Genomic DNA, 11,289 nt, shown 5'->3' with positions numbered 1-11,289 from the left:
TTTGCAAATTCTTCTCCAGTTCCATCCAATTTACTTCAAATGACTGAATTTCATTCTTTTTCATGACTAAATAATACTTTACTGTATGATTGCTCCATTATCAAGTTCTGCAATCAACCATGAATTTAGAATTCAGATCTCTAAACCCCCATGTCAACTTCCACTGGTAACCTGGCTGCCTTATCTGAAGCCAACTCTGGATACCAAAATAAACTTATTTCCAAAAACACATAACACTCACCTTTCTTTCTGTCATATATAAGTAAATTGTATAGAATGTCTCCTCTTAGTGTTTAATGCAAATATTCAGCAATCATCAAAGATCATTCGCTTTATATACATTTATAACTGCAATCAAGGAAAATTTCTTACACTTCATCCTAGAACTGTCAATAAGTACCACAATGTAAATCATGCTTTTATAATTACATTTACTATATTGAATTGTATTGTGATAATTATATTATACTAATATTTGATGTTAATAATAGGGGAAGCTAGATGTGATTTATTAATACTGACAAATATTTCATACTAATATAATAAGTTAATAAGGGAAGCTGGGTGTGTGTATATGGGAAATTTTTGTACAATTTAATAATCTCTGTTTTGTAAATTTAAAAATTCTCTTAAATTAAACAGCTGTTTGTTTTTTAAAAAAAACTTTTTCTTCTATGTCTACTCATTTATCCTGGTTTGTCATTTACCTGCCAAGGACCCATTGAGTTTCGTCTCTTCAACTACATTCCCTAACTCTGACCAGTGTTCAAAATAGGCTACGGTCTGCATATGGCAGATGTTCAATTACTTTTCTAGAACAACAACAGAAAGGAGGTAAGAAACCATCTTCAGAGAGCTCTTGAATACACACTATGTACAAACATGTTAGTTATTAAGAGGGAGACTGGAAACATAATGGACCTGAGTCATTAAGGACCTGGCTTGGATTGACATATAAATCTCTCTCTCTTGCTCTTGCTCTCCTTTTCTCTCATCATTTTTCCATAAGCTCTGAGCCCTAGGAATTTTTGTGAGATAGTTACTGTAGCTGTCCTAACACCATTAGTAACCTCTAACATGTTGTTCCTACTTCCTAAAAGATTCTTTGCTATGCCAAATTTCTGCATCACTTAATTAACTTCTAGCATATATCAAACATTAATTTAATGGTTACCTCTTCAGAGAAACCTCCCTGTGTCACTAGACCATGGCTTCTCACAGCACCCATGCTTTTTCCTGAATTCAATTTTACATATTTATATGTATATATATATATATATATATATATATATATATATATCAGTGTGAATATCTGATTAATGCTTACTTCCTATAGGAGATTATAAATTATGTAAAGACTAGTGGCCGGTTTTGCTAAACTTTATATTGCCAGCTCAACTCAAAACCTACCTCACGATAGGCTCACAATAAAGATCTGATGACTGAACAAATATTGTTTTCATTGTCCATGGCCTTTTTTTCCAAGTTATTAGGATAAACACTTAGTTGCAAATTACCCTTTCAGCTACTCCTTGATAGTTTCTTTCCCTACATCTGGACTGAGATTCTGACATTTCTAATGACTATCTGGTATCTCTCCTCTATATTGATCTGGAAGTACCCTTATACTATAGAATAGAAGCACAACACTGTCATTGACCACACATCAGTAACTACTAGTACCTAGACAATATTCACCATTGAAGTATTTCTACCGTTAAGGCCAGGTCAGTCTGCCTCTTTAAACTATTGCATGCATCTCATAAACACAGGCAATGGGCACCAAATGAAGGATGTGTTTCTGCATGTGTCTGCTATTCACAGCATCAAATATAAACCACCAATCTCTGTTTGTTCCCAATTCCTCATTTCTTCTTCCTGCAAGGAGCCAAATATATAATTTTGCTACTTCCTAATCTCACAATTAGGATGTAACACTGCAGACTTCACAGGTACAAAGTGTCTTCTCTCTATAATAATTCAGGCAATTTCTCTACTTATATTGATAAAACCTTCTAGGAAATGCACCTTTTCTTAATATGTTCAATAAAATATTATTTCCTACTTCCTACAAGCATTAGTATCAGTGAGCCGGTGTCAGAGCAAGCTAGGTTAAGTCAGCAACAATCCATGCTGGTTTAATTCTGCATTGCCAGATACACTCTAAAACAAAGATCTCTCTGCTTTGCTCTCTATACACAAAGACAAATGCTCAAATTAAATTTTCTGTGGATTAGACACAACTTAAAGCTTGGACGGAAACTGGGCATCACTCTCAGTCCCATCCTTGAGCACTGGCCCCACAGCATTGGCCAGCACACTCTTCGGGATATCCACTGAAAGAACAGGTCTTCCACTAAGTCATAGAGACACATATCTCAAAGATAACAGCCCTCAGAAGTGAAAACCAAGAAATATTTTGATGGATGCCAGAAGATAAACAGAAATATAAGAAACACAAAGACATAAGGAAAAACTGACTCCCCAAAAAGGAACACAACACTCCAATATTAGAATATGAACATGAAAAGATTAATGAAATGCATGAGTTAAAGCAATACATACATGACATGTATGAGAAATTCTCCCAGGATATACATATATGGAAGAGGAATGAAACTGAAATGTTGTAAACAAAGAATTCAGTAAAACATTTCACAAAAGACTTGGGGAGACATAAGAAAGTACATCTGAGCTAAAAAATACTTTTAAATATCTTAGAAAAAAAGAAGAAAAAATGAAAACAGTGTTCAAGATTTATGTAATAATATCAAGCAACCATTTTGGTGCTCAGTTAGTTGTCACCGATCAGGGAAAACAAAACTGTTAAAGTGAAATGAACACTATGAGAAATGGTGACTTGATCAGCCCTTGCCCTGACTGTTGATGAACAACTTAATACATTATACCTCTTAGTAATTTTTTTTGTTTGTTCTACTTAATACTTTTGGTTGAATACTGTAATCAATACACAGTTATTCTCAAGTGTTGAAACTTAACTGAAGAGTGGTTACTGTTAAATATAAGAGTGGGAATAAGAGAGGGAAGAGATGTGCAATTCGGGACATGCTCAAGCTGACTTACCTCAAACAGTAGAGTTAGAAACATACCAGGGGATTCGAATTCAATCCCATCAAGGTGGCATGTACCAATGCCATCTCACTAGTCCAAGTGATCAATTTCTGTTCACAATTGATCATAATGATAGGACTAAGAGCCAAAGGGATCACATAAACAAAAACAGTGTCTGCAAATACTAGCTGATAGAATCAAAAAGGGAGAGAAGGATCCAACATGGGAAGTGAGATACACAGCAGACCCATAGAATGGCAGATGTCCTAAACAGCACTCTGGCCTCAGAATCAGGCATTAAGGCATGCGGATCTGGCTGAAAAGCCCATGAGAGTATTACAGGCATGGAAAGCCAAACACTCTGGCAGAAAAAAAAAAAAAAAAAAAAAAAAAAAAAAAACTAAATGAAAGATCTCCACGAGTGAGATCCCAGTGAAAAGAACAGGTCATCAAAGAAGGAGGAAGGAGGTACCTTCCTCTGAAGGGAGGAGAGAACTTCCACTCTGACTACGACCTTGTCTAAATATGATCAGAGTTGGTGAACTCAAAAGGCTTCCATAGCCTTGGCAGCTCATGACAAGAGCCTAGGGTGATTACTGAGGCCATAAACAAGAGTGTCAATTTGTTAAGTCAACAACAGGAGTCACTGTGCACTTACTCCTCATGTAGGATCTCTGTCCTTAATGTGCTGTACATTGTGATTTAATGCTATAACTAGTATTCAAACAGTATTTTTCAGTTTGTGTTTCTATGTGGGTGCAAACTGTTGAAATCTTTACTTAATATATGCTAAACTGATCTTCTGTATATAAAGAGAATTGAAAATGAATCTTGATGTGAATGGAAGCGGGGAGGGAGAGGGAAAGGTGAGGGTTGCGTGTGGGAGGGACGTTATGGGGGGGGAAGCCATTGTAATCCATAAGCTGTTCTTTGGAAATTTATATTCATTAAATAAAAGTTAAAAAAAATCAAGCAACCAAACATATGTGTTTTAGGATTTCCTGAACATTGAAAAGATAGGATGGACTAGAAAGTCTATTCAGCAAAATAATAGCAGAAATATTCTCAAATGTGGAAAAAGATATGGACATCTAAATACAGGTAGCACACAGAACTCCTAACAGATATGACCAGAATAGGTCTTCATTATGACACATTATAGTCAAAATTTCAAAATAAAATATAAAGAAAAGATCTTAAAATGTTCAGGAGAGAAATGCCAAATTATATTTAAAGGATCTTAAATTAGACACACTGCTGATTTCTTCAGAAACAATGCAGGATAAGAGAATGGAGAGACATAGTCAAAGTCCTAAAGGAAAAAATAAATTGACAACCTAAAATACTATACCCAGAGAAGTTCTCATTTACAAATGAAAGTGAAATAAAGACCTTCCATAACAAACGGAAATTGAAAGAATTTGTCCGCACTTGTCCAGTCTTACAATGATACATAAGGATGTGCTACACACAGAAACAGAATTACTCAGCATCAAAAAACAATGTGAGAGGCCGGCGCCGCGGCTCACTAGGCTAATCCTCCGCCTAGCGGCGCCGGCACACCAGGTTCTAGTCCCGGTCGGGGCGCCGGATTCTGTCCCGGTTGCCCCTCTTCCAGGCCAGCCCTCTGCTGTGGTCAGGGAGTGCAGTGGAGGATGGCCCAGGTGCTTGGGCCCTGCACCCCATGGGAGACCAGGAAAAGCACCTGGCTCCTGGCTCCTGCCATCGGATCAGCGCGGTGCGCCGGCCGCAGCGCGCCGGCCGCGACGGCCATTGGAGGGTGAACCAACGGCAAAGGAAGACCTTTCTCTCTGTCTCTCTCTCTCACTGTCCACTCTGCCTGTCAAAAAAAAAAAAAACAATGTGAGGCCGGCGCTGCGGCTCAATAAGCTAATCCTCTGCCTGCAGTGCTGGCACACCGGGTTCTAGTCCCGGTCAGGGCACCGGATTCTGTCCCAGTTGCCCCTCTTCCAGGCCAGCTCTCTGCTGTGGCCCGAGAGTGCAGTGGAGGATAGCCCAAGTCCTTGGGCCCTGCACCCGCATGGGAGACCAGGAGGAGGTGCCTGGCTCCTGGCTTCGGATCAGCGCGATGCGCCGGCCACAGTGCACCAGCCGCGGCAGCCATTGGAGGGTGAACCAATGGCAAAGGAAGACCTTTCTATCTCTCTCTCTCTTTCACTATTCACTCTGCCTGTCAAATAAATAAATAAATAAATGTGAGGGCACAAAATCTCCTAGTAAGAGCACAAAGGAAATTCAAAACAAACATGAATACAAATGGAAAAATGGCAGGGCAAAATTATCACATATCAGTAATAACCTTGAATATAAATGGCCTAAATTCTCAAATTAAAAGACATAAACTGGTTTAATGGATTAAAAGACAAGACAAATAACCAACATGGAGATTGAATCTGTAATAAAGAGACTCCCAAGAAAGATAAGCCCAAGACTGGATGGCTTCATTGCTGAATTCTACCAGACATTTATAGAAGAACTAATTCCAATTATTCTCAAGCTACTCAAAACAACTGAAAAGGAGGGAATTCTCAAAAACTACTATGAAGCCAGCATCACCTTAATTCCTAAACCAGAAAATGATAAAACAGAGAAAGAGAACTATAGACCAATACTGTTGAAAACACAGAGGCAAAAATCCTCAAAATATTACTAGCTAATTGAATCCAACAACACAGAAAAAAGATCACTCACCCAGACCAATTAGTGTTTATACCTGGAATGCAGGGAGGGTTCAACATTCGCAAATCAGTAAATGTGATACAACACATTAACAATCTGAAGATTAAAAACCATATGATTATTTCAATAAATACTGAGAAAGCATTTGATAAAATACAAGATACTTTCATGATGAAAACTTTAAGCAAATTGGTATAGAATAAACATTCCTCAACACATTCAAAGCAATCTATGACAAACCCACAGACAGCATCTTCTTGAATGGGGAAAAGTTGAAAACATTTCCATCAAGAAATGGAACCAGACAATGATGCCCAATCTCACCATTACTATTCAATATAGTCCTGAAAGTTTTGCCAGAGTCACTAGGCAAGAAAAAGAAATCAAAGGAATACAAATTGGACATGAGAAAGCCAAATTATCCCTATTGGCAGATGACATTGTTCTGTACATAGGAGCTATAAAAGATTCCACTAAGAGACTATGAAGCTCATAAAAGAATTTGGTAAAGTGGCAGGATATAAAATTAGCACACAAAAATCAATAGCCTCTGTATACACAGACAATGCCAGGGCTGAGAATAAACACTTAATATCAATCCCCTTTACAATAGCTATAAAAATTAAATACCTTAGAATATATTTATCCAAGGAGGTCAAAAGTCTTGATGATAAAAATAATGAAACATTAAAGAAATAAATAGAAGAAGACAAAAAAATGGGAGAAATTGAGAATGTTCACGGATTGGAAGAATCAATATTATAAAAATGTCTATACTACCGAAAGCAATTTACAGATTCAACATGATCCCAATCTAAATACCAAAGACATTCCTCTCAGATCTAGAAAAAATGATGCTAGAATTCAAAGGGAAACATTAGAGACTGCAAATAACTAAAGTAACCTTAAACAACAAAAACAAAACTGGAGGCATCACAATACCAGATCTCAAAACATACTACAGGGCAGTTATAATCAAAACAGCCTACTACAAAAAAAGAAAAAACAGTATGTAGACCAACGGTACAGAATAGAAATGCCAAAGGCCAGCTCTGCAGCTCACTTGGCTAATCCTGCTCCTGTGGCGCTGCACCCCAGGTTCTAGTCCTGGTTGGGGTGCTGGATTCTCTCCCGGTTGCTCCTCTTCCAGTCCAGCTCTCTGCTGTGGCCCAGGAAGGCAGTGGAGGATGGCCCAAGTGCTTGGGCCCTGTACCCACATGGGAGACCAAGAGGAAGCACCTGGCTCCTGGCTTTGGATCGGCGCAGTGCGCCGCCTGTATTGGCCATTTGGAGGGTGAACCAACAGAAGGACGACCTTTCTCTCTGTCTCTCTGTCTAAATCTGCCTGTCAAAAAAAAAAAAAAAAAAAAAAAAGAACGAAATTCCAGAAATCAATCCACAACCAACTTATCTTTAACAAATAAGCTAAATTCAATCCCTGGAACAAGGAGAATCTCTTCAAAAAGTGATGCTGGGAGAACTGGATCTCTGTGTGCAGAAGTATGGCACAAGACCCATATCTTAGACCTTAAATAAAAATCCACTGAAAATGGATCAAAGACCTAAATCTATGACCTGATACCATCAAATTAATAGAGAACATTAAGGAAACCCTACAAGACACTTTAATAAGCAAATATTTCTTGGAAAAGACCCCAGAAAGAATAGGCATCAAAGACAAAATTGACAAACAGCATTACCTCAAGCTGAGAAGCTTTGGCACCACAAAAGAAAAACTCAGCAAAGTGAAGAGGCAACCAAAAGATTGGGAGAAAATACTTGCAATCTATGAAACTGATAAAGTATTAATTTCCTGAATATATAAAGAGCTCAAGAAACTCAACATGAACAACTAATAAAATTTTAGAAAATATGAGAGTTCATGAAGACAGAACAACATGCTCCTATATGAACATTGGATCACAGAAGAAATCAAAAAGGAAATTAAAAAATTCCTAGAAATGAATGGAAATGACAATATAACATATCAATACTTATAAGCTACACCATAAGCAACATTAAGAGGAAAGTTTCTAGTAATTAGTGCCTAAGATTGGAAAGGCATTGAATATAAGATCTAACAATGCATCTCAAGTAAATAGAAAAACAGGAACAAACAAAGCCTAAAATCAGTAGAATGAAATAATAAAATTAAAAATAAACAAAACTGAAACAAATATGAAGAGTTTTTTTTTATATAAAAACAAACAAAATTGACAAAACATTGACCAAACCAACCCAAAGGGGGGAAAAGGATGACACAAGTTAATAAAATCAGATATGAAAGATGAAATGTTATAGTCAATACCACAGAAATAAAAAATCATCAGGAATTACTACCAAACAGCAATACTACAATGAATTGGAAAATGTATGTAGAAGAAATCGACAGATTTGCAGACACAAAAAAATTTACAAAAATTGTGTCATGAAGATATAGAATACGTAAAAACACAAATAACCTAGATGGACACTGAATCAGTAATAAAGACCCTCCCAACAAATAAATGAAAGAGTAGAATGGCTTCACTGCTTAATTCAAACTTTTAAGGAACTAATTACTATTATTGTTAAATTATTCAAAACAATTGAAATTGAGGAAATCCTCACAAACTCCTTCCATGAATCCAGCATCACCTTACTTTCAAAACCAGAAAACAATACAACAAAGAAAGAGAACTGTAGACCAATATCTTTGATGAACCTAGATGTAAAAATCCTCAAAAATACCAGCTAAGCCAACCCAACAATACATCAAAGAGAGCACTCACCCATAACAACTGGGATTTATCACTGGTATGCACAGATGGTTCAACATATGCAAATCAATAAATGTGATATGTCACCTTAACAAACTGAAGAATGAAAACCATGATTATCTCAATAAATGCAGAGAAATCATTTGGTAAACTACAACAACTTTCATGATTAAAAAAATAAGCAAACTGGGTATACAAGGAACATAACACATTCAAGGCAGTATACAATAAACACACAGTCTGCATAATATTGAATGGGGAAAAGCTAGAAGCATGTCCACTGAGATCTACAATAGACAAGAATGCATACTCTCAACATTACTACTTAATATAATTCTGGGGGACGGCACCATGGCTGACTTGGTTAATCTACCGCCTGCAGCACTGGCATCCCATATGGGCACCGGGTTCTAGTCCCGGTTGCTTCTCTTCCAGTCCAGCTCCCTGCTGTGGCCCAGGAGGGCAGTGGAGGATGGCCCAAGTGCTTGGGTGCCTGCACCCGCATGGGAGACCAGGAGGAAGCACCTGGCTCCTGGCTTCAAATAAGCGCAGCACCAGCTATAGCAGTCATTTGGGGGGTGAACCAATGGAAGGAACACCTTTATCTCTGTCTCTCTCTGTCTATAACTTTACCTGTCAAATAAATAATTAAAAATGAAATATTAAAAAATATATAATTCTGGAAATTTTAGCCAGAGCCATTAGAAAAAAAAAAAAAAAAGAAAAAGAAATCAAGAGATACAAATGGGAAATGATGAAATCAAAAAATTATCCCTGTTTGCAGATGATATGATTCTATTTATAGGGAAACTAAATGACTCCACTAAGACAGTATAGGAATGCAAAGTTGCAGGATACAAAATCAATACACAAAAATCAATGTCAAGGCTGAGAAAAAACTTGTAAGATCAGTCCCATTCACAATAGCTACAGAAATAAATTTAACAAAGTATGTGAAAAATCTCCACAATGAAAATTACAAAACATTAAAGAAAGAAATAGAAGACACAATACATCAGGAAAATCATCCATGTTTCTGGATTTGAAGAATTAATATAATCAAAATGTCCATATTAACCAGAGCAATTTAAAGGTTCAATATCATACAACCAAAATACCAAAGGTGTTCATCTGCGATTAGGAAAAAAAAAATGATCCCTAAAATTCTTATGGTATCACTAGAGAACTGAAATACCTAAAGAAATCCTAAACTATAGAAATAAAGCTGGAAACATCACAATACAAGATTTCAAGATATATTACAAGCAGTTGTAATCAAAACAGACTGGTACTGACACCATAAAAGTATTGGTCTAAATACATACAGTCTTCTTTGATTTTCAAAAAATTATACAAACAGTCTCAACTTATGATGGGCCTGACTTAGGATTTCTCAACTTCACAAAAGTGTGTAAGCAATACGTATTCAGTAAAAACTTTATTTGAAATTTTGATCTTTTCCCAAGATTGAAATTTGCTGTGCAGTATTCTTTCTTGATACCGAACATTCATAGGAAGCAGAGGACTGCTGTTAACCCCAGGATCATGAGCATGAGCAATCTAATGCTATAGTATACTGTGATGCCAAGTATGACATTCAGTAGGTTAGGTGTATTAAATGTATTTTTACTTACAGTATCTTCAATGTAAGATGAGTTTATCAGGACGTAACTCACCATAAATCAATAACATCTGTATGTGATTAGATTTACACTGATCCTAATTTCCATTTTGATTCAATTTATATAAAGTCAGATAATTTAGTCTCACTAATAAATTAATGAAGTTACTGAATAATCACTGTATTAGGCACTAAACACAGAAATGAATAAACCACACTCATATTTGCACTTAACATGAGTTAAGTTCACACATAAGATCTAAGTATGTAGGGTTTATACCTGTTTTTCCCCCAGTGGGTATACCTGCAACAGCTACCCAAGTACAAGGGTTCAGTGAACTTGTCTAGGCTTGGGATTATGATAAGAATTATCATCACCATTATCATGAGAACTAACAGTTTCCTCAGAGTTATATAGCAAGCACTTTGCACACATGATATCAGTCCTTACAAGAATGGTGCCAGGTCAAAGTTCATTATACCTCCTTTACATATTTACCTAGTCTCCCTACCATACTTCCTTCTCACAACACTTAAGTTTGGTATTCTAAGTATATATATCTCTTCTGTACTTACTATTTATAATTATACTGAATATGTACCAGCTTTGTCAGGTGGTTTTCTATATACATTGATTATATTGATTTATTTTATTGTCACAGAAATACTATCAGGTAAATATTATTAAGATCCTCATTTTTAAAGAGGTCAGATAACTTGCCTGAGGTCACACAGCACAGATCGGATTTCAACACAAGCAATTTACACCAAAATATATACTACAGATTAATTATTAATATTAATTAATGTAATTGGTGTAAAGTCTACAGAATGACCAGAAATAGGGAAATAACCAAAAGAAGCCTGTAGTTCTGGTCCTCTAAGAATATGGTTGCAGATACAGTTGATAGTTAAGGTCCATATATCTGGTCATTAAACTCTCCACAGTGTAATCCTGGAATCTCTCTGCAAGGGCTTAAACAGGGAGTCCACATGGTCACTACAGTCATTCAGAACATCTTGTGTCTATTACCAGATCCACATTATAGTGCCCTGCTCCTGACTTACATTCCACCCCTTTTTGCCTAGAAAACTTAAAATTATCTTTAAAGATATCTCCACAAGAAAATTTTCTTA

This window comes from Oryctolagus cuniculus, chromosome 7 (assembly GCF_964237555.1).
Source record: "Oryctolagus cuniculus chromosome 7, mOryCun1.1, whole genome shotgun sequence".
NCBI lineage: Eukaryota > Metazoa > Chordata > Mammalia > Lagomorpha > Leporidae > Oryctolagus > Oryctolagus cuniculus.
The sequence above is the reverse complement of the archived record's forward strand: the minus strand, read 5'-3'. Positions refer to the sequence as shown.